A 21,201-nucleotide genomic window follows, 5' to 3' on the forward strand; every position below is an offset into this window, starting at 1 on the left:
GAAAACAGCATGTAGTGGCCAGGGGCTGGGGAAGGTGGAAATGGAGAGTGACTGTTTAGCTATGAGGTTCTTTTGGAGATAATGGAGCTATTTTGGAATTGGATAGTGGTGACAGTTGCACATATCTGTGACTATGCTAAAAAAAAAACCCATTGAATTATCTACTTTAAAAGGGTGAATTGTATGATATGTGCATTATATCTCAATAAAGCTGTTTAAAAAAAAACAAAACAAAAGAAGAATTTGGCAGTCTGCAACCAGGGAACAGGCTCTCACAGATGCCACGTCTTCCAGCACATTGATCTTGGACTTCTAGCCAAGAACTGTGAGACATGAATGTTTGTGGCTATCCAGTCTGTGGTATTTTAGGGACAGCAGCTCAACATAACCAAGACAATCTGCATACATTTGAGTCAGCGGGGCCTACACAGCTGCACCCTGGAATGGTCAGAAAATGAGTATGTCCTATTAGAAATCCAATTTTTGATATTTATTCAGATCAAGTATTAAAAAGGTAAACAAAGGTATTTGTGTCCAAATATGGTATGTAAAAGTCTATCTGCCATAACATATTTCAGATGAAATGACTTTGACATCCTATGCAGCATGAGGAAGACTGAGTCTGTGGCAGAATCAGCCAAATATATATTTTTAACTATATAAAGTCAGCCTTGGGGGCTTCTCAGGTGGCACAGTAGGAAAGAATCTGTCTGCCAGGGCTGGAGACGCAGGAGACATGGGCTCGATTCCTGGGTTGGGAAGAGTCCCTGAAGAAGGAAATGGCAACCTGCTCCAGTATTCTTGACTGGGAAGACAGAGGCACCTGCCAGGCTGCAGGCCATGGGGTTTCAAAGAGTTGGACATGATTGAGCAACTGAGCAGGCACGCACGCAGAGTCAGTCTTAGCATTTCAAGTTTTTGATGAGGAAGTATTAGAACTGACTTCGCACCTCTGAGTATAAACAGCTGAAGAGTATTGTACTGCCAACAATGCCACCTTCCACAGATTGGCTTTTTGACTGAATATTATCTACAATCAAACAGAAAGCAATATTAAAGTCCAGATGGATGAGCAAAGGGTAGTCTGAGCGACTGAACTGAACTGAACTGAAGTCTTTGTGCCAGATGCAAACAGAATCATTTTTTGTCTTCAGGAAGTCAGAACTGGCAGAAAGGAAATGAGGTTTAGCTAGGCTTAAAACCACCAGGCTATGAATGACTAGTCACATGGCCTTGGGAAAGCTACAGCCTTGACCTTATAAACCTTAGTTCCCATTTAGGTAAAATGAAAATAATAATGCCTTCCTTATTGGTTGCAAAGATTAAATTAAACCAAGTATCTGACCGCTTAGCCTTGAACATGGCCCAGGGTCCATTCTCTACAAACATTTGTTTTTCCTCTCCCTCTCCTCACTCCACATTGTTTTTTATCCCAAGTGGTGATGCAAATTCAGTGTTTCACAAATGATTCCATAGTAATCATATATTAGGATGGACTGTAAGAATAGAAAATGAATCCTTATGGTTATTAGTTTTTCTTCCTTTTCATTTACTTATTTATTTTGGACGTGCTGTGCAGCTTGTGGGATCTCAGTCCCCCAACTGGGGATTGAACCCAGGCCACAGCAGTCAAAGTGCCGAATCCTAACCACTAGACCACCAGGAAACGCCCACTTTTCTTCCTTTTAAAATGACCAGCTTGACTTCATTACAGTGGCTGCTTAGAGAAGGAAGCCCGAAGATTCAGTTCTTGCTTTGACACTTTTGGGACAGGTACAGCCTCTGTGAACAGTGTTTTGTCATTTGTAAAACATGATTTTTGATGACGCCTTCCCTACCTACCTTCATCTGACACAGTTCACCATACCCTTCTCCCTTGTATCATTTCCAGTCCAAGACAACACACCTGTCTGGTTTTCCTTCTCATGGGTCTTACCCTGGGACATTTTCTCTTCTCTGTCTATACTTCCTTCCTTAATGATGTGATCCAAACTCATGGCATTAAATGCTCCCAGATGTTAACTCCCAAACACGTATCTCTGGTTTAGGTGTCTCTGATGAACTCTGGACTCAAATCTAAACGCCTATTCAATCTTGAAGCTCTAACAGACATTTCAAACACTATGTACAAGTCTCATCTTTTTTTCTAAATCGGCTCCACCTTCCCTACCTCAAATGATATTCTGGTTATTGTGGCCAAAAATCTCGCAGCTCTACTTAATGGTCCCACTGCCCAAAGTCCATACCATATCCAATTTGTCAGCTAACCTACAAGCTCTAGCTTCAAAATGCATCCAGAAACTGGCCCTTCTCACTACTTCCATTGTACCATGTGGTATGAGCACCACTGTCTCTTGCCTGGATCACTGCAGTAGACTCCTGACCAACCTTCTACTCTGTCCGACCCCCTGTAGAATTTAATCTCAACACGTCCATTAAGATGATGCTTTAAAATGCTAAATCAGATTGGGGCACCCTAGATTAGTTCATTTCACCAGATAAAGGTAAAAGTCCTATACAATTTGGCCTCATTGCCTTTCAGACTTTCCTTAACACTTTCCTAAACATTTGCTCTAGGGACAAAGGCCTCCTTCTTCATCCTAAAACAGGCCAGGCTCTGACTATTTTCTCTGCCTGAAAGCCTCTTCCTTCAGATGCCTACTAAGTGTCTCACTTCTTCAAGTTTATTCTCAAGATACCTCCCTGATGAGGTCTACTCTGATGACCCTAATAATATCACAACCTCACCTTCACCTGACCTGTTCCTTTCCAAACTCCCAATTCCTTTATCTTGTTTTGATTTCTTTTTTTTTCCATTTCAGCTGTCATTCTAACATGGCATATAATGTGTTTATGTATTGAGGGGAAGGGGCTTCCCAGATGACACCAGTGGTAAAGAACCTGCTGGCCAATGCAGGGACACATGACAGATGTGAGTTCGATCCCTGGGTCGGGAAGATCACTTGGAGGAGGACATGGAAACCCACTCCAGTATTCTTGCCTGGAAAATCCCATGGACAGAGGGAGCCTGGTGGGCTGCAGTCTGTAAGGTCATAAAACGTCGGACACAACTGAAGTGACTTAGCACAGCACACACATTGAGGACAGGGGCCTTTATGTCTTTATCAATATGCTAAGAGACAACAATAATGCTTGGTGTATAGTAGATACTCAATAAATATTTGCCAAATGAAGAAAGGAAGTTAACTTTGGGGGAAATGAAAATGGAATATAAAGAGCTATGCTTAATTTCTTAAATTAAGGAAGAGATGCACAAGACTAAACAATGAAAAAATTTGAAGCTACCAATTTGAAAATAAAACTCTTAGTTTATTACAACATCACTGTGGGGAGTCAATTTTAATATAATATAGCAACAAAAAGGGGCTTCCCTAGTGTCTCAGATGGTAAAGAATCCACCAGCAATGCAGGAGACCTGGGTTCAATCCCTGGGTTGGGAAGATCCCCTGGAGAAGGGCATGGCAACCAACTCCAGTATTCTTGCCTGGAGAATCCCCATGGACAGAGGAGCCTGGCGGGCTACAGTTCATGGGGTCACACAGAGTCAGACATGACTGAGCAACTAAGCACAGCACAGCAGCAACAAAAAATTAAACATATGAATATATTTGATGCTAAAGATGATAGAAATCAACTCCTAAAATATCTGAGTAGTTACTTTAAATGTGATTTTAAATTCCATAAATCACCATTCTTGTAAACATATCTCTGTCACTTAAAAGTAAAAATAAATTTAATAAAAAATTCTAATGTTAATAATTACATAGATAAATTTTATTTTTAAAACAAAATTGTTTGCTTTTTAAAAGTTTTTATGCACAATTTAAAACAGCACTGTGATGGTTAATTTTGTGTCAACTTGGCTAGGCCACAATGCACAGATATGTGGTCAAACATTATTCTGGATGTTTTCATGACAGTGTTTTGGATGAGATTAACATTCAAGTAGGTAGAATTTGAGTAAAGCAGATTCCCCTCCATAGTGTGGGTGGGCCTCAACTAATCAGTAGAAGTTCAGAATAGAACAAAAGACTGACCTTCCCCAAGCAAGAGGGAATTCTTCCTACAGACAGCCTTGGAACTTAAACTGCAGCACTGGCTCTTCCTGGGTCTCCAGCTTGCTGGACCACTGTGCAGATTTTGGATTTGCTTGCCTTCTTCATCACATGAGCCAGTTCCTTAAAATAAATCAATCTACCTATTTATCTGGGCTTTCCTAGGTGGTACTAGTGGTAAAGAAGCTACCTGCCAATGCAGGAAACATAAGAGGTGTGGATTTGATCCCTGGGTTGGGAAGATCCCCTAGAGGAGAACATGGCAACCCACTCCAGTACTCTTGCCTGGATAATCCCATGGACAGAGGAGCCTGGCGGGCTATGGTACATAGGATTGCAAAGAGTCAGACACAACTGAAGTGACTTAGCACAGCACAGCACACCTATCTACACACACACACACACACACACACACACACACATATCCCATTGACTCTGCTTCTCTGGAGAATTCTGACTAATACAAGCATCATAATGAGTTATAGTAATAAGTTAATTTTGAAGTGTTTAATACAACTCTTCTTTGTTCCTTTTGGAGATTCGGCAACACACTGTAATTTTTAAAAATGTTCTGTAATCAACTATTTTCTGAGAAAGCTGATCTAGAACAACCTTACAAAATCAATCACTGTCTTTTAAGTCTTAACAAATACGCATCAAGAACATGTTTTTTAATCTTCCTTATCATTTTCACATAGTCTTCACTTGGAAGGGAAGTGTGGGCTCTAAAATTCTCCATTAAGATTCTTTCCAATATTCAAGGTCCCTCTTAAATCTTATCACCTCCAGGAAGTTCTCCAGTGGAAGCTCTGAATAACATCTTGACTACCCATGGAGCTTTCCTTTTGAATCTACTTTGATAAAATTAAATAGCATTTAAAGATTTGCCACATTTGGTGGGTTTTGTGACACCATTTCCTCTTGATTCTTTTTTCTGATTTCCTTTTCTGTCATCTATCCCTCAGATTGGCCACTGACATTTAGCATTTCAAAGAAGGATGAAATTTCCACAATCATAAAGATTTGACAAACACTGGGTAAGCACGTTAAACACAGTTATCTACTGTAGAATTTTTTCAGAGCTTGTAGTACGCTAAGGAATCAAAGGAGGAAGCTCTAAAGAAAGCTAAGAATGATCAGACTGTGTTTTCAGAATCTAACTCTTGTAGGAGTCAGGCAGATGAATCATGAACTTGTTCACATCTGTATTCATTCTTAGCTATTTTCCAAGAACTATGACTTAGAGGAGAACAAGACAAAAAGTCCAAGAAAAAAATATGTAGACGATTGAGAGTGAAGTGAAGTGAAGTCGCTCAGTTGTGTCCAGCTCTTTGTGACCCCATGGACTGTAGCCTACCACACTCCTCCATCCATGGGATTTTCCAGGCAAGAGTAATGGAGTGGGTTGCCATTTCCTTCTCCAGGGGATCTTCCTGACCCAAGGATCGAACCCAGGTCTCCCGCATTGTACACAGATGCTTTACCATCTGAGCCACCAGGGAAGTCTTTTAGAAGATTGAGAAGAGGTAATCAAAGAAGAGAAACCAGGAAAGAATGTCGTCATGGAAATCAAGGATGGGCAGACTCGCAAGCAGGGAGTATCAACAGTGTCTTGATGTCCTGCTGCTAAGTTGCTTCAGTCGTGTCCGACTCTGTGCGACCCCATAGACGGCAGCCCACCGGGCTCCCCCATCCCTGGGATTCTCCAGGCAAGAACACTGGAGTGGGTTGCCATTTCCTTCTCCAATGCATGAAAGTGAAAAGTGAAAGTGAAGTCACTCAGTCGTGTCAGACTCTTTGCAACCCCATGGACTGCAGCCTACCAGGCTCCTCCATCCATGGGATTTTCCAGGCAAGAGTACTGGAGTGGGGTGCCGTGTGGTCACGCAGAGTCAGACACGACTGAAGCGACTTAGCAGCAGCAGCAGTAGCAGCAAGACTGAGTGACTGAACTGAACTGAACTGAACTGAACTGAAGTCATGAATTTAGGAACTAATAAGTTTCAGGTGATATAATGCTAGTGATTGCAATGGCGTGGAAAGGGGCAGTTTGATGTGGGTTGAATGGTCAGTAAAAAATGGAGAAAATAAATATAGAGCACCAATTCACAGCGTTTGGCTACAGAATCATGGCATATTTTTTTCCCTCTCCAAACTGTGGAGCCTTAACTGTACAAGCCTGTGATAAAAGAGCTAACAATGACCTTAAGTTGAAGATACATGAGATAGGGAATAATTGCTTAAGAAAAAGACTCAGGGAGCCTAGAAGAGCATAATGACCACAGGTAAGGAACTGGCTTTTAACAAGAGACTCTTCTTCCTTTGATTCAGGAGGGAAACAGCTAAGAATGAATACAGATACAGTTGTGGACAAGTTCACAACTCATCTGCCTGACTCCTACAAGAGTTATAGATTCTGAAAACAAATCTGATCAATACTTAGCTTCCTTCAGAGCTTCCCCTTTGCCTTCAGGAGGAATTCCTAGTTCCTTCAAGTGGCCTTCCAACGCTAGTTCCTGTCTTTCAGTCTCCCCCTCAACCACTACTACCATACCCTATATTCAAGTCACCCACCATAGGGATCCCATTCACACAGGTTCTTTCCACTCCAAATGCCTTTGCAGTCTCCATTCTCTTTGCTGAAAATGCCAGCTCTTCAACACTCCCCTGAGAAATGGTGAATGTCTCTGTTTAAGTCAACTCCCCGCTGAAATATCAGGAAAGGAAAAGCCTTCTCCACCCCTTCTGTCCTTATATACATACTCATCCATCCACCCGACAGAGCATTTTTCACAAGCCCATATTTGCTTATTTTTACAAACCATCTTTTACATATCTGATTCTTTCATTGGGTAGTGTTGGTACATGGTGATATTAGGAACTGTCCAACACATTTGTACCTATAGTGTGGTTAACACACAAAAAGTGAAAGTGAAGTCGCTCAGTCGTGTCCGACTCTTTTCGACCCCATGGGCTGTAGCCTACCAGGCTCCTCTGTCCAAGGAATTTTCCAGGCAATAGTCCTGGAGTGGATTGCCATTTCTTTCTCCAACACAAAAGGAGGTAATTAAATGTCTGTTTAAACAAGACTGAACATGTTTTGTCTTCAAATCAGATGTACAAATTCTTTTACTGTATTTTATATGTACTATAAATATATATCTAATGTAAAATATATTTTAAATATACTATAAACTATATATATTTTTAAGTAGCACAATACCTGACATACTAGACCAATGAATGTGAAAGTCTCTCTGTCATGTCCGACTCTGTGTGACCCCATGGACTGTATAGTCCATAGAATTCTCCAGGCCAGAATATTGGAGTGGGCAGCCTTTCCTTTCTCCAGGGGATCTTCCCAACCCAGGGATTGAACCCAGGTCTCCTGCATTGCAGGTGGATTCTTTACCAGCTGAGCCACAAGGGAAGCCCAAGAGTACTGGAGTAGGTAGCCTATCCCTTCTCCCATGGATCTTCCCGACCTAGGAATCGAACCGGGGTCTCCAGCATTGCAGGCAACTGAGCGATCAGGGAAGCCTTCCAATAGGGAAGACTAGTCAAATTAAAGTATTAAGCTTTAGTTATATTTTAATATTTCTTTGATAATATTAAAAATCTATAGCCTCTTTGTACAAAAAGCTAAAAGTAATACTGATACTTGTTATTCAGTCGCTAAGTCGTGTCTGACTCTTTGAGACCCCAAGGACTGTAGTGCACCACGCACGCTTCCCTGTCCTTCACCATCTCTCGGAGTTTGCTCAAACTCATGTCCATTGAGTCAGTGATGCCATCCAACCATCTTATCCTCTGTCGCCCCCTTCTCCTCCATAACTCTAAACTAGCAATACCTTCACTACATATAAAAGAAAAAAAAAACTAGCATATGGTAGTGAAATATGCATACATGCATATGTGGTTTTTCTGTAGTACAGTCTGTAAAGTCATTATTTTTAACATTTTTCTCCTATTTAACTTTTTTTTCATATCAGCTAAAAATGGACCTCAGAAAGGGAAAAGTTGGTTCTCTAGAAATAGAATATGTTATAAATTTCCTATCTTCAACTGCCACACACTGAAGAATTTAGGGCAAATATGAAATTCATGTAATTTAAATTTATATATTTTAATTAATTGATCCTCAGCACTATCAGAATCTCTTTGCATAATAAATCTTTGATGCCTTTTTTTATTATCCTGCATTGGCAGATGGATTCTTTACCACTGCACCACCTGGAAAGCCCTTTTTTTTAATGATCCTGAAACAAAATTTATAGATAATATAACACTATATATATTCATGTGTATGAATATATATACAGAATTTGGAAAATTAAATGTAGTATTTCTTTAATATTGCTACTGCTGTTAAGTTGCTTCAGTCGTGTCCGACTCTGTTCGACCCCATAGATGCAGCCCACCAGGCTCCCCCATCCCTGGGATTCTCCAGGCAAGAACACTGGAGTAGGTTGCCATTTCCTTCTCCAATGCAGGAAAGTGAAAAGTGAAAGTGAAGTTGCTCAGTCGTGTCCAACTCTTAGCGACCCCATGGACTGCAGCCTACCAGGCTCCTCCATCCATGGGATTTTCCAGGCAGGAGTACTAGAGTGGGTTGCCATTGCCTTCTCCATCTTTAATATTAAGGAGAAATAAAAGGGAAACAACTTATAGTAACATAATATAGGTTTCTATTTATAAATGCTTATCAGTTCAGTTCAGTTCAGTCACTCAGTCGTGTCCGACTCTTTGCGATCCCATGAACTGCAGCATGCCAGGCCTCCCTGTCCATCACCAACTCCCAGAGTTCATCCAAACTCATGTCCATCGAGTCGGTGATGCCATCCAACCATCTCACCCTCTGTCGTTCCCTTCTCCTCCTGCCCCAAATCCCTCCCAGCATCAGAGTCTTTTCCAATGAGTCAACTCTTTGCATGAGGTGGCCAAAGTATTGGAGTTTCAGCTTTAGCATCAGTCCTTTCGATGAACACCCAGGACTGATCTCCTTTGAAGTGGACTGGTTGGATCTCCTTGCAGTCCAAGGGACTCTCAAGAGTCTTCTCCAACACCACAGTTCAAAAGCATCAATTCTTCAGCACTCAGCTTTCTTCACAGTCCAACTTTCATATCCATACGTGACCACTGGAAAAACCATAGCCTTGACTAGACGGACCTTTGTTGGCAAAGTAATGTCTCTGCTTTTGAATATGCTATCTAGGTTGGTCATAACTTTCCTTCCAAGGAGTAACCGTCTTTTAATTTCATGGCTGCAATCACCATCTGCAGTGATTTTGGAGCCCCCCAAAATAGTCTGACACTGTTTCCACTGTTTCCCCATCTATTTCCCCATCTATTTCCCATGAAGTGATGGGACCAAATGCCATGATCTTAGTTTTCTTAATGTTGAGTTTTAAGCCAACTTTTTCACTCTCCTCTTTCACTTTCATCAAGAGGCTTTTTTGTTCCTCTTCACTTTCTGCCATAAGGGTGGTGTCATCTGCAAATCTGAGGTTATTGATATTTCTCCCAGCAATCTTGATTCCAGCTTGTGCTTCTTCCAGCCCAGCATTTCTCATGATGTACTCTGCGTATAAGTTAAATAAGCAGGGTGACAATATACAGCCTTGACGAACTCCTTTTCCTATTTGGAACCAGTCTGTTGTTCCATGTCCAGTTCTAACTGTTGCTTCCTGACCTGCATATAGGTTTCTCAAGAGGCAGGTCAGGTGATCTGGTATTCTCATCTCTTTCAGAATTTTCCACAGTTTATTGTGATCCACACAGTCAAAGGCTTTGGCATAGTCAATAAAGCAGAAACAGATGTTTTTCTGGAACTCTCTTGCTTTTTCCATGATCCAGCGGATGTTGGCCAATTTTTCTCTGGTTCCTTTGCCTTTTCTAAAACAATCTTGAACATCTGGAAGTTCATGGTTCACATATTGCTGAAGCCTGGCTTGGAGAATTTTGAGCATTACTTTACTAGTGTGTGAGATGAGTGCAACTGTGTGGTAGTTTGAGCATTCTTTGGCATTGCCTTTCTTTGGGATAGGAATGAAAACTGACCTTTTCCAGTCCTGTGGCCACTGCTGAGTTTCCCAAATTTGTTGGCATATTGAGTGCAGCACTTTCACAGCATCGTCTTCCAGGATTTGAAAGAGCTCAACTGGAATTCCATCACACTAGCTTTGTTCGTAGTGACGCTTCCTAAGACCCACTTGACTTCACATTCCAGGATGTCTGACTCTAGGTCAGTGATCACACCATCATGATTATCTTGGTCATGAAGATCTTTTTTGTACAGTTCTTCTGTGTGTTCTTGCCACCTGTTCTTAATATCTTCTGCTTCTGTTAGGTCCATACCCTTTCTGTCCTTCATCGCGCCCATCTTTGCATGAAATGTTCTCTTGGTATCTCTAATTTTCTTGACGAGATCTCTAGTCTTTCCCATTCTGTTGTTTTCCTCTATTTCTTTGCACTGATCACTGAGAAGGCTTTCTTATCTCTTCTTGCTATTCTTTGGAACTTTGCATTCAGATGCTTATATCTTTCCTTTTCTCCTTTGCTTTTCACTTCTCTTCTTTTCACAGCTATTTGTAAGGCCTCCCCAGACAGCCATTTTGCTTTTTTGCATTTCTTTTCCATGGGGATGGTCTTGATCCCTGTCTCCTGTACAGTGTCACGAACCTCTGTCCATAGTTCATCAGGCACTCTATCTATCAGATCTAGTCCCTTAAATCTATTTCTCACTTCCACTGTATAATAATAAGGCATTTGATTTACGTCATACCTGAATGGTCTAGTGGTTTTCCCTACTTTCTTCCATTTAAGTTTGAATTTGGTAATCAGGAGTGCATGATCTGAGCCACAGTCAGCTCCCGGTCTTTTTTGCTGACTGTATAGAGCTTCTCCATCTTTGGCTGCAAAGAATATAGTCAATCGGATTTCAGTGTTGACCATCTGGTGATGTCCATGTGTAGAGTCTTCTCTTGTGTTGTTGGAAGAGGGTGTTTGCTATGACCAGTGCGTTCTCTTGGCAAAACTCTATTAGCCTTTGCCCTGCTTCATTCTGTATTCCAAGCCCAAATTTGCCTGTTACTCCAGGTGTTTCTTGACTTCCTACTTTTGCATTCCATTCCAGTAAATGCTTATACATGGTACAACAGAAGACACACGGAAGAAGTCAGATATTAATCTACATTTATAATGTTAATAAGATTATTGACAATAGTCAACATATAGACAAATGGTAAAGAAACTGTGGTTTCTTTATATATATAAAATATGTGTAGAATATAATTCTATGTATATTATAGAATATTGTTGTTTTGTCACTAAGTCATGTCCGACTCTTAAGCAATGTCTGACTCTTTTGCAACCCCATGGACTGTAGCCCACCAGGCTCCTCTGTCCATGGATTTTACAGGCAAGAATACTGGAGTGATTCCTTGTACCGGAGATCTTCTCAATCCAGGAACTGAACCCAAGTTTCCAAGAATGGCAGGCAGATTCTTCACTACTGAATCACCTGGAAGCCCACTACAGAATATTATCCAGTCATTACAAAGAGTGAAATTTTGCCATCTGCAACAACATGAATGGATATTATGCTATGTGAAATAAATCAGACAGAGAAAGACAAATACCATACAATCTCTCTTGTATGTAGAATATTTTAAAAATTCTTAAAAAAAATTTTAAAGCTCATAAATGGGACCTCTGTATGGTTCAGTGGTTAAGACTCTGTGCTAAGTTTGATCCCTGGTCAGGGAACTAAGATCTCACATGCTATTTGGTCTGGAAAAAAAAAAAAAAAAACTCATAAAAAAGAATAATAAGGTTAAATTGGATTTAAGAGAAGTAAGAAAACCAGAAATCATTCCAAATGGTACAGAAGAGTAAAGAACAGGGTTACTGTAGACTTTACAATAAAAACTTGTATATTTAGATATACAATAAGGTTGCACAATAACAAAAAAACTGTGTTCGTAGGGTAAACAAATTTTACACATATATGAACGTGCAACAAGATCTGAGAAAGTCATGGAGAATGAAAGGTGAGAGACACAGGGAAGTTCTTTATTTTGCAATGTGGTCTGGACTTCCTGGTGGTTCAGATGCCTGCAACGAGGGAGACCCGGGTTGGATCCCTGGGTTGGGAAGATTTCCTGGAGAAGAAAATGGCAACCCACTCCAGTATTCTTGCCTGGAAAATCCCATGGGTGCAAGAGCCTGTGGCAGGCTACAGTCCTTGGGGTCACAAAGAGTCGAGACTGAGAGACTTCACTTTCTTTCTCTTTCTGGCACACCGATGTTCATCAGCCTGGCTTCTGCCCTACAAACCTGCAGCACTCACCCATCACCAGGGCAGTCAAATAGCTCCCACAGGACTCCATGACGCCCCCGAGGCAGGAACCCTCCTTCTGATGGTAGTTCCCAACTGAATTCCTTGAACACACTCTGAGCTAACAAATCCGGAAGCTTTGTTTAATAAACTGAGGGTGTTCCCCACTTATAAAGCTGATGTAACAAAACTACAAAGTTAATTTTTCAAGAGTGAAACTTATGATCAATATTATAATCCACTGGTGGCACCTGTTCTCGTAACAAAATTGCAAATTGGGTACTGCAGAGGATAGAGGATTATTCAAGACCTATTTTATACAGTTTGGAGGCTTTTCAATTATGTTACTTTCTATCTTACCTCTTTCAACTTTGAATTACTCACTGCTCCTAATCAAAGCCCAATATAATTCTTCCTACTCACACTATGCTGTATTTCAAAGGATAACGTTTTCAGCTAAGAAATTTTAACTAACTTTGATGAACTTAACTGGAATAATTAATGTCTCTTAAGTCTCCTTATCTCTCAATAATGGTACCTAGAACTATTTTTATTCTTTGTCAGGCATGTACTATCACACTCTTAGATGATCTTAAAGATCTCTGATCTAAATATTCATTGAAAATCTTCAAAAAGGTAAACACAGTATAAAATCATTACCCAGTTTTCCCCACCTTCAAAGATATAATGCAGAGACTCATATTAATTAAACTATAAGCGCCTGAATCCTAATTAGGAACCCTGGACTCAACATTCTAAAAAAGTCCCAAATACTTTCTGACTGATCCTGTTCCCATGGAAACTAAAGTTGGGAAGCAGCTTTTAAAAGACAAAAGAAATTGCAAAAACGGTACCAAAGAAATGAGCTAAAAGACTTATTCTGTATTTCAAAATAAAGGAAGAAACACCCTTGCTATCAGATAGCACTTAGCAATTTTAAAAAAGAATACATATAAAAATTTAAGAAATGCATAATATATAAGAAAATTTATTTTTGTTTAAAACAACATTAATGCTTTTCTTTTAATATTAACTTTCAGAAAAAGGGCTAGAAAATTAGGACTTTTTCCATTTTCCTTTTAATGATCTGTGATGCTGTTAGGTTGACTAAATTCGATAATAAATCCCTGACGATATTGAATGTGCTCATTTTTGGATATTTTTCCCATTTACTTAAATAGGATTTTCAAATCATGAAATGCTTATTGCAGGCTTATGGGTTACCCTTCAGGTTAATACTGCTCTGAATTCAATTTGAGTTGTGAACGTGAAAGGCATTTATATATGTTGAGACAGCCACACTGCAAATATTACTAAATGTCAAGAAGTATTTTAATAACACATTAAGATATTTAAATCATGAACCAGTCTAAATAGAATATTCAAATTATTTTCTTATTATGATAGGAGTTAGTCATCTTTGCACTGTGCCTGCGTGCTGATTCTAAATCTGTGAGTAACAAGACTGAAGCTCCCTGTCTCCTATCCTCCTGCATCCAATCTCCTCAGCCTTCTCCTTGTCTCGATACTTTGTCTCCCACCAAAAGAAAAAAAAAAAGAGAGAGATTTGGAGTCAGCAGTTTTAACTTCTTGTCTTACCTCTGCGTATATCCCTAAAGACATCCTAAGCTTCTGCTTCTCATGTATGAAACTGTGATAAAAATAGTTTCTAGCTACCACACAGGGATGTTAACATGAGAATTAAATACTATAATTCCTCTGAAAGCATTCTTTTTTTTTTTTCAATCCTAGAGTTCCATTCAAATGCTAATTTTTTTTTTTTTTTCCCACTCTTTAATCCCCCAGATTACCCATTACTTCATTCTGATCTTTCCCCTTCATCCTTGGCCTCCAGATAACAGCTCACTTGGCAAAATTCCCTCCGGCGTCCAGGACACTGTTCTGTTGGTTGTCTGTTATTTCCTCGGGGATTTTTTCTTCATTGTCTCTGCTCCTTTATATTCTTTAACTGAGCGCATTCTCCAGAGGTCACTCCTATGACCCCTACTAACTGACCTCCATGTTTCCTCCCAGAATGAATTTACGTTTCTATTTTTATTTACCACTTGAATAAAGGGGATAGGTACAGAGGAGTGACATGTCTCACCCTCTTTCCATTAGCCTAACAGACGTTTTTAGTTGACTATTTTGTTGCCTCCTGAAGTATAAAAAGAAATCATTTCTATTCCATTTAAATATTACAGTTTCTCCGGTTCTTCACATTTACAAGTATTGTTTTGGTGTCTTTGATGTCCCCTATATTTGATCTACCACTAAGACTTACCAATTTCTATTTTATTGTTTTTCATTATAGTTTTTTGCAGATTCTTTTGATGTCTTTATTGAATTGTTACAATATGATTTATGATTTTATGTTTTTGGTTTTTTGGCCACAAGGCCTATGGGATCTTGGCTCCCAGACCAGGGATTGAACCTGCAGTCACTGCACTGGAAGGCGAAGTCTTAACCACTGGAGCACAAGTCTCTGAATTTCAAGTCTCTGAATTTCTGTTTTAAATGTCTTCTGGATTTAACTCTCTTTAAACAATGTTTTGACAGCTGCCACTTTAATCTTGGCTTCTATTACCTAATACCTGGGCTAAAGTTACCTCTTTCCTCCTCTTTATTCCATAGGTAAAGGGTTAAAATGACTGTTTACTTCAAATATCATTTTTTGGTGTATTGCTTCACTCATCAAAACTGGCATCAGCTCCCTGTTTCCTACTGAATCAAATAGAGACTTTAAACAGAGTACACAGGAAGATATGAGCTCCATGAACACCAAGCCACTTTGGGCACCCCGTCTTACTCCTTTTAAAACAAATGTGACTGTGTGGATCACAATAAACTGTGGAAAATTCTGAAAGAGATGGGAATACCAGACCACCTGACCTGCCTCTTGAGAAACCTGTATGCAGGTCAGGAAGCAACAGTTAGAACTGGACATGGAACGACAGACTGGTTCCAAATAGGAAAAGGAGTACGTCAAGGCTGTACATTGTCACCCTGCTTATTTAACTTCTATGCAGAGTACATCATGAGAAACGCTGGGCTGGAGGAAGCACAAGCTGGAATCAAGATTGCCAGGAGAAATCTATCAATAACCTCAGATATGCAGATGACACCACCCTTATGGCAGAAAGTGAAGAAAAACTAAAGAGCCTCTTGATGAAAGTGAAAGAAGAGAGTGAAAAAGTTGGCTTAAAGCACAACATTAAGAAAACTAAGATCATGGCATCTGGTTCCATCACTTCATGGCAAATAGATGGGGAAACAGTGGAAACAGTAGCTGACTTTATTTTTCTGGGCTCCAAAGTCACTGCAGATGGTGATTGCAGCCATGAAATTAAAAGATGCTCACTCCTTGGAAGCAAAGTTATGACCAACATAGACAGAAAATTAAAAAGCAGAGACATCACTTTGTCAACAAAGGTCCATCTAGTCAAGGCTATGGTTTTTCCAATAGTCATGTCTGGATGTGAGAGTTGGATTACAAAGAAAGCTGAATGCTGCAGAATTAATGCTTTTGAACTGTGGTGTTGGAGAAGACTCTTGAGAGTCCCTTGGACTGCAAGGAGATCCAACTAGTCCATCCTAAAGGAGATCAGTCCTGGGTGTTCATTGGAAGGACTGATGCTGAAGCTGAAACTCCAATACTTTGGCCACCTGATGTGAAGAAATGACTCATCGGAAAAGACCCTGATGCTGGGAGGGTTGGGGGCAGAAGGAGAAGGGGACGACAGAGGATGAGATGGCTGGATGGTATCACGGACTCGATGGACATGAGTTTGGGTGAACTCCAGGAGTTGGTGATGGACAGGGAGGCCTGGTGTGCTGTGATTCATGGGGTTGCAAAGAGTTGGACACGACTGAGTGACTGAACTGAACTGTGTTCTAACCAATAAAAACTCTGATAGAGGCAGTTTAGAATAAAAACATGTTCACAACTCCACACAAAATAACTTTATCATCACAGGCTATATATGGTACATTTCCCCTTATTTAAAAATATAAAATGTTAAATTATAAGGAACATTGCGCTTAGACTCTTAGTCATGTCCGACTCTTTGTGACCCCATGGACTATAGCCCGCGAGGCTCCTCTGTCCATGGGATTTCCCAGGCAAGAATATTGGAGTGGGTTGCCATTTCCTCCTCCAGGAGATCTTCCTGACCCAGGGATCATAAAGAACCTTATCATCATTAAATCAAACTGTCTTCCTCTTTTTAGAAATAAGGAAAATAGCCATATCATTACTCAGCACAGAACAGCACAATCTTAGTTCCTTGGATCCCAAGCTCCATTTTATTCACATCATACTTTTTGCTTCTTGTGAATAAATTTGAAATTTATGGTTCAAAACATAAGGAAGTTCTTTGAACCATTCAGTGGAGATATTTCATATGGATATTTAATCTATAGATTCAACAATGTGTCACTGTCAGATAGATATTAGAAATATGCTTTATAAAGTTAATTTAAAAATGAAGGTGATTCTGTCCGTCATACCAGTCAGTATGAAAGAACATGCTCTGGAGTAACCCCAGCAGGGAAAAAGTAACCAATACTCTTTCAGGTAAAAGGTGGGAATCCATTGTCCTCTGAAAAGAAACATTTCTATTCAGCACACTCCCTGGTGAGGTAACTTAGCTTTATTTTTTTAAAAAGTACCTCCGTATCCCATTTCTAAAATTATTGTCCTTTTATTTTCTAATAATTTTAAAATTCATTTCCTCCACCATTCTAACCCATGTAAAGCAAAAGGCTAGTTGGGACTGGTCTCATCCTTCCTCAGCAGATTTTGGTGTCTCACTGTTAAAGATAAATAGTTTAATGTGTAAAATGGGACTGGTAGCTCAGCCAGTAAAGAATCTGCCTGCAATTCAGGAGACCACGGGTTTGATCCCTGGGTCAGGAAGATCCCCTGGAGAAGGTAACAGCAGCCCACTCCAGTATTCTTGCTTGGAGAATTCCATGGACAGAGGAGCCTGGCTGGTTACAGTCCGTAGGGTCGCAAGAGTGGAGAGAGACTTAGCAACTAAACCAAAGAGATACAACGTGCTTGTTCAAATAATGAGGACTCTAAATATAAACTTTATTGGAAGGTTGAGATGCAATCTTGCTCCAAAACTAAGAAATAATGAAATGGAAGTTGAAGTGAAACTCTATCCTCTATTAACTTCTATAGTCTCTTGCTCATGAATTCACAGCGTTTGGGAGCAAGTATTAAAAATAGCTTCTGACATAAATGACTGCATTGCTAGTATGCATAAGCTGCTGACAGAGGTTCTAGGTGGCTTCCAACTGCCTCTATTTCTTCTGTTTTTCCCCCCAACAACCAGTCTTCTCTAGAGAATCATCAGAGCTTTGGAGTCTTCAGGGTTCAAGGAATACGGGAAATTAAATCATGCAAAACTCATTTGGAATTTGACATGAAGTTATTAGGGCTTCCCAGGTGGTGCTAGTGGTGCAGAATCTGCCTGCCAGTGCAGGAGACATAAGAGATGTAGGTTCAGTCCCTCAATCAGGAAGATCCCCTGAAGGAGGGCACGGCAACCCACTCCAATATTCTCATTTTGGAGAATCCCATGAACAGAGGAGCCTGGTGGGCTACAGTCTACAGGTTCGCCAAAGTCAGACACAATTGAAGCGATGTAGCTTCAATTAATGACGTGGGTTTGAACATTAGTCAAATATATTAGACAGTTTGAGCAGTTTTGAAATGTGTTTGAGTTGATGTCAATTGCTGGATATGCCCTTACCCTATAAGAAGGCTGCACGTATTCTCTTCTGTTGTTTGTAAGAGCCAGATGCTTGATGAGAAAGACCTAACTGAATCAGCCTCCATGAAATATATGCGAGAGAAAAAAAATCTAAATATTTAGGAATTTAATCAACTCTCACCTTTTCTTGCCATTGGTCTATGGATGTGACATGCACTCACCTAATGGGTACTTTTACATTTTAGGGAATAAAATATTAAAGTCCCTTTCAAAAGAAATGAACTGGAAGGTCTGGGCTACATCATGAAGAAAAACATGGCTGTTATGCAATGAATTTACTCACAGACTTTATTGTGTAACCAGGAGTTCCAGTCAGTGACATGGTATTTGCTTGTTTGTTTGTAAGCATTTCACACTAGTAGTGTGAAAAAGATAAATTATATTTAAAAGGGGGCTATTTAAAGAGAATGTTGGTTTCTTATACTGACTACCCTGGCCAAAAGGTACAGTGTAAGAGAACAGATGTTTCAGATATCTAAGTATACTCACTTTGGTCTTTTTATTTTCTCTTTAAAGCTGGAGGCTTTAAGGAAGATTGTACAAGAAAGCCCAGAGGGGTAAAGGAAAATATTAGAATTTCCATGTATTTTTCACATTCCTTTTTTTTGTTTTTATGGGTTTAAGTAGTTTTTTATTGTCAAAAATTTCCAAATAGACACAAAAGTGGAGAGAACAGAACAATAAGCCCCATATCTCATTATTTGGTTTTAAAAAACTGTTATAAAGACTTTGCCACATTGACATGTATTGCTTTTTTGTTGGTGAGAAATTTTCAAGCAAATCACACACATTAAATTATTTTCTTTATTATTTAAGTAAGTTCAGTTCAGTCACTCAGTCGTGTCCGACTCCTTGCGACCCCATGAATCACAGCACGCCAGGCCTCCCAGTCCATCACCAACTCCCGGAGTTCACTCAAACTCATGTCCATCGAGCTGGTGATGCCATCCAGCCATCTCATCCTCTGTCGTCCCCTTCTCCTCCTGCTCCCAACCCTCCCAGCATCAGGGTCTTTTCCAATGAGTCAACTCTTCGCATGAGGTGGCCAAAGTATTGGAGTTTCAGTTTCAGCATCAGCTCTTCCAATGAATACTCAGGATTGATCTCCTTTAGGATGGACTGGTTGGATCTCCTTGCAGTCCAAGGGACTCTCAAGAGTCTTCTCCAACACCACAGTTCAAAAGCATCAATTCTTCAGCACTCAGCTTTCTTCACAGTCCAACTCTCGCATCCCTACATGACCACTGGAAAAACCATACCCTTGACTAGACGGACCTTTGTTGGCAAAGTAATATCTCTGCTTTTTAATATGCTATCTAGGTTGGTCATAACTTTCCTTCCAAGGAGTAAGCGTCTTTAAGTAAGTATCAACTCAAATTGAAGACATATGTCTACAACATCATTAGAACAGCCGACAAAATTTAAAATAATTCCTTTTATTGTTGTTCACTCACTCAGTCACATCCTGCTGTTTGCAACCCTGTGATATCCAATCCTAACCAATTTCCTCGATGTCTCATTTGAATCAGAATCCAAACCATGTCTCAGCATTATATTGGCTTTGTAGGCTTTTTGTCTTGTTTCATTTTTATGTTGTTTTAATCTTGTTTGTTTTAAAGACCTAACCTACTCTGTCTTCCATTTAATTTTTTTTTTTTTCCTTTCATGCCATTGACTTGTTGCAGAAACCTGGTCAGTTATTCTGTAGAAAAACCCAGTTTCTGGGTTGACTGCAGCCATGAAATTAAAAGACGCTTACTCCTTGGAAGGAAAGTTATGACCAACCTAGACAGAATATTCAAAAGCAGAGACATTACTTTGCCAACAAAGTTTCGTCTAGTCAAGGCTATGGTTTTTCCTGTGGTCATGTATGGATGTGAGAGTTGGACTGTGAAGAAGGCTGAGCGCTGAAGAATTGATGCTTTTGAACTGTGGTGTTGGAGAAGACTCTTGAGAGTCCCTTGGAGTGCAAGGAGATCCAACCAGTCCATTCTGAAGGAGATCAGTCCTGGGATTTCTTTGGAAGGAATGATGCTAAAGCTGAAACTCCAGTACTTTGGCCACCTCATGCGAAGAGTTGACTCATTGGAAAAGATTCTGATGCTGGGAGGGATTGGAGGCAGAAGGAGAAGGCGATGACAGAGGATGAGATGGCTGGATGGCATCTCCGACTCGATGGATGTGAGTCTCAGTGAACTCCGGGAGTTGGTGATGGACAGGGAGGCCTGGCGTGCTGCGATTCATGGGGTCGCAAAGAGTCGGACACGACTGAGCGACTGATCTGATCTCTGGGGTCATTTATACTATGCATCTACTCACCTTCAAGAAGTCAGTTTGCCTAGAGGGTTGATTGAAGGGAAGGTCATTTTTGTTTTGTTTTTGAAGGATGGTCAAAAATATTACGGGCTTGGCAGTAAAGAATCTCTATGCAGTGCAGGAAACACAGGTTGGGAAGATCCCCTGGAGGAGTACATGGCAAGTCACTCCAGTATTCTTGTCTGGAGAATCCCATGGACAGAGAAACCTGGTGGGCTACAGTCCATGGGGTCGCAGAGTTGGACATGGTTGAAGTAATTTAGCACAAATGCCCGCCAGAATACTACATTGCTTCCTAACACTATATCCTTCCTATGGTATCACTGAACCTTTGGTTATCCCACTTTTAATGAGGGTAAGATTAACTAGTGATTTCAGGTGATGAACAGACTGTTCCTTCTATTGTAAACTTTCCCATCAACCATTTTTCTAATGTTTTTACTCATTAATAATCATATCCTAAACCAATTACAAGTTGTAAGATAATGATAATTAGATTCTATTTTTTCTCTTATCTTTGCACATTTATTAGCTTGAATTCTATAAAGAAGACCCTTTCCTTGTTCAGGCTATGTGGTTAGATAGGTAAACATAAAGGAAATCAGCACAGCGCCTTACTACTGACTGCCAACTATCAGAGTAAGAAGCAACTGACAGTTAAGATGGTGATCAGAGTGGTAACTGTGTG

General features: G+C 40.2%; 1 protein-coding gene and 1 non-coding gene across 2 annotated transcripts in view; both read right to left on the reverse strand.

Annotated features, from left to right (window-relative positions):
• JAM2 (junctional adhesion molecule 2) overlaps positions 1-21,201 on the reverse strand; it is an 85,293-nt gene that overhangs the window by 43,188 nt on the left and 20,904 nt on the right. The gene's annotated exons all lie outside the window — the stretch shown is intronic.
• On the reverse strand, positions 1,595-1,666 carry TRNAQ-UUG. The gene has a single exon. It is a non-coding gene; the product is annotated as a tRNA-Gln (tRNA).

Source organism: Bos indicus x Bos taurus, chromosome 1 (assembly GCF_003369695.1).
Source record: "Bos indicus x Bos taurus breed Angus x Brahman F1 hybrid chromosome 1, Bos_hybrid_MaternalHap_v2.0, whole genome shotgun sequence".
In the NCBI taxonomy this organism is placed as follows: Eukaryota; Metazoa; Chordata; class Mammalia; order Artiodactyla; family Bovidae; genus Bos; species Bos indicus x Bos taurus.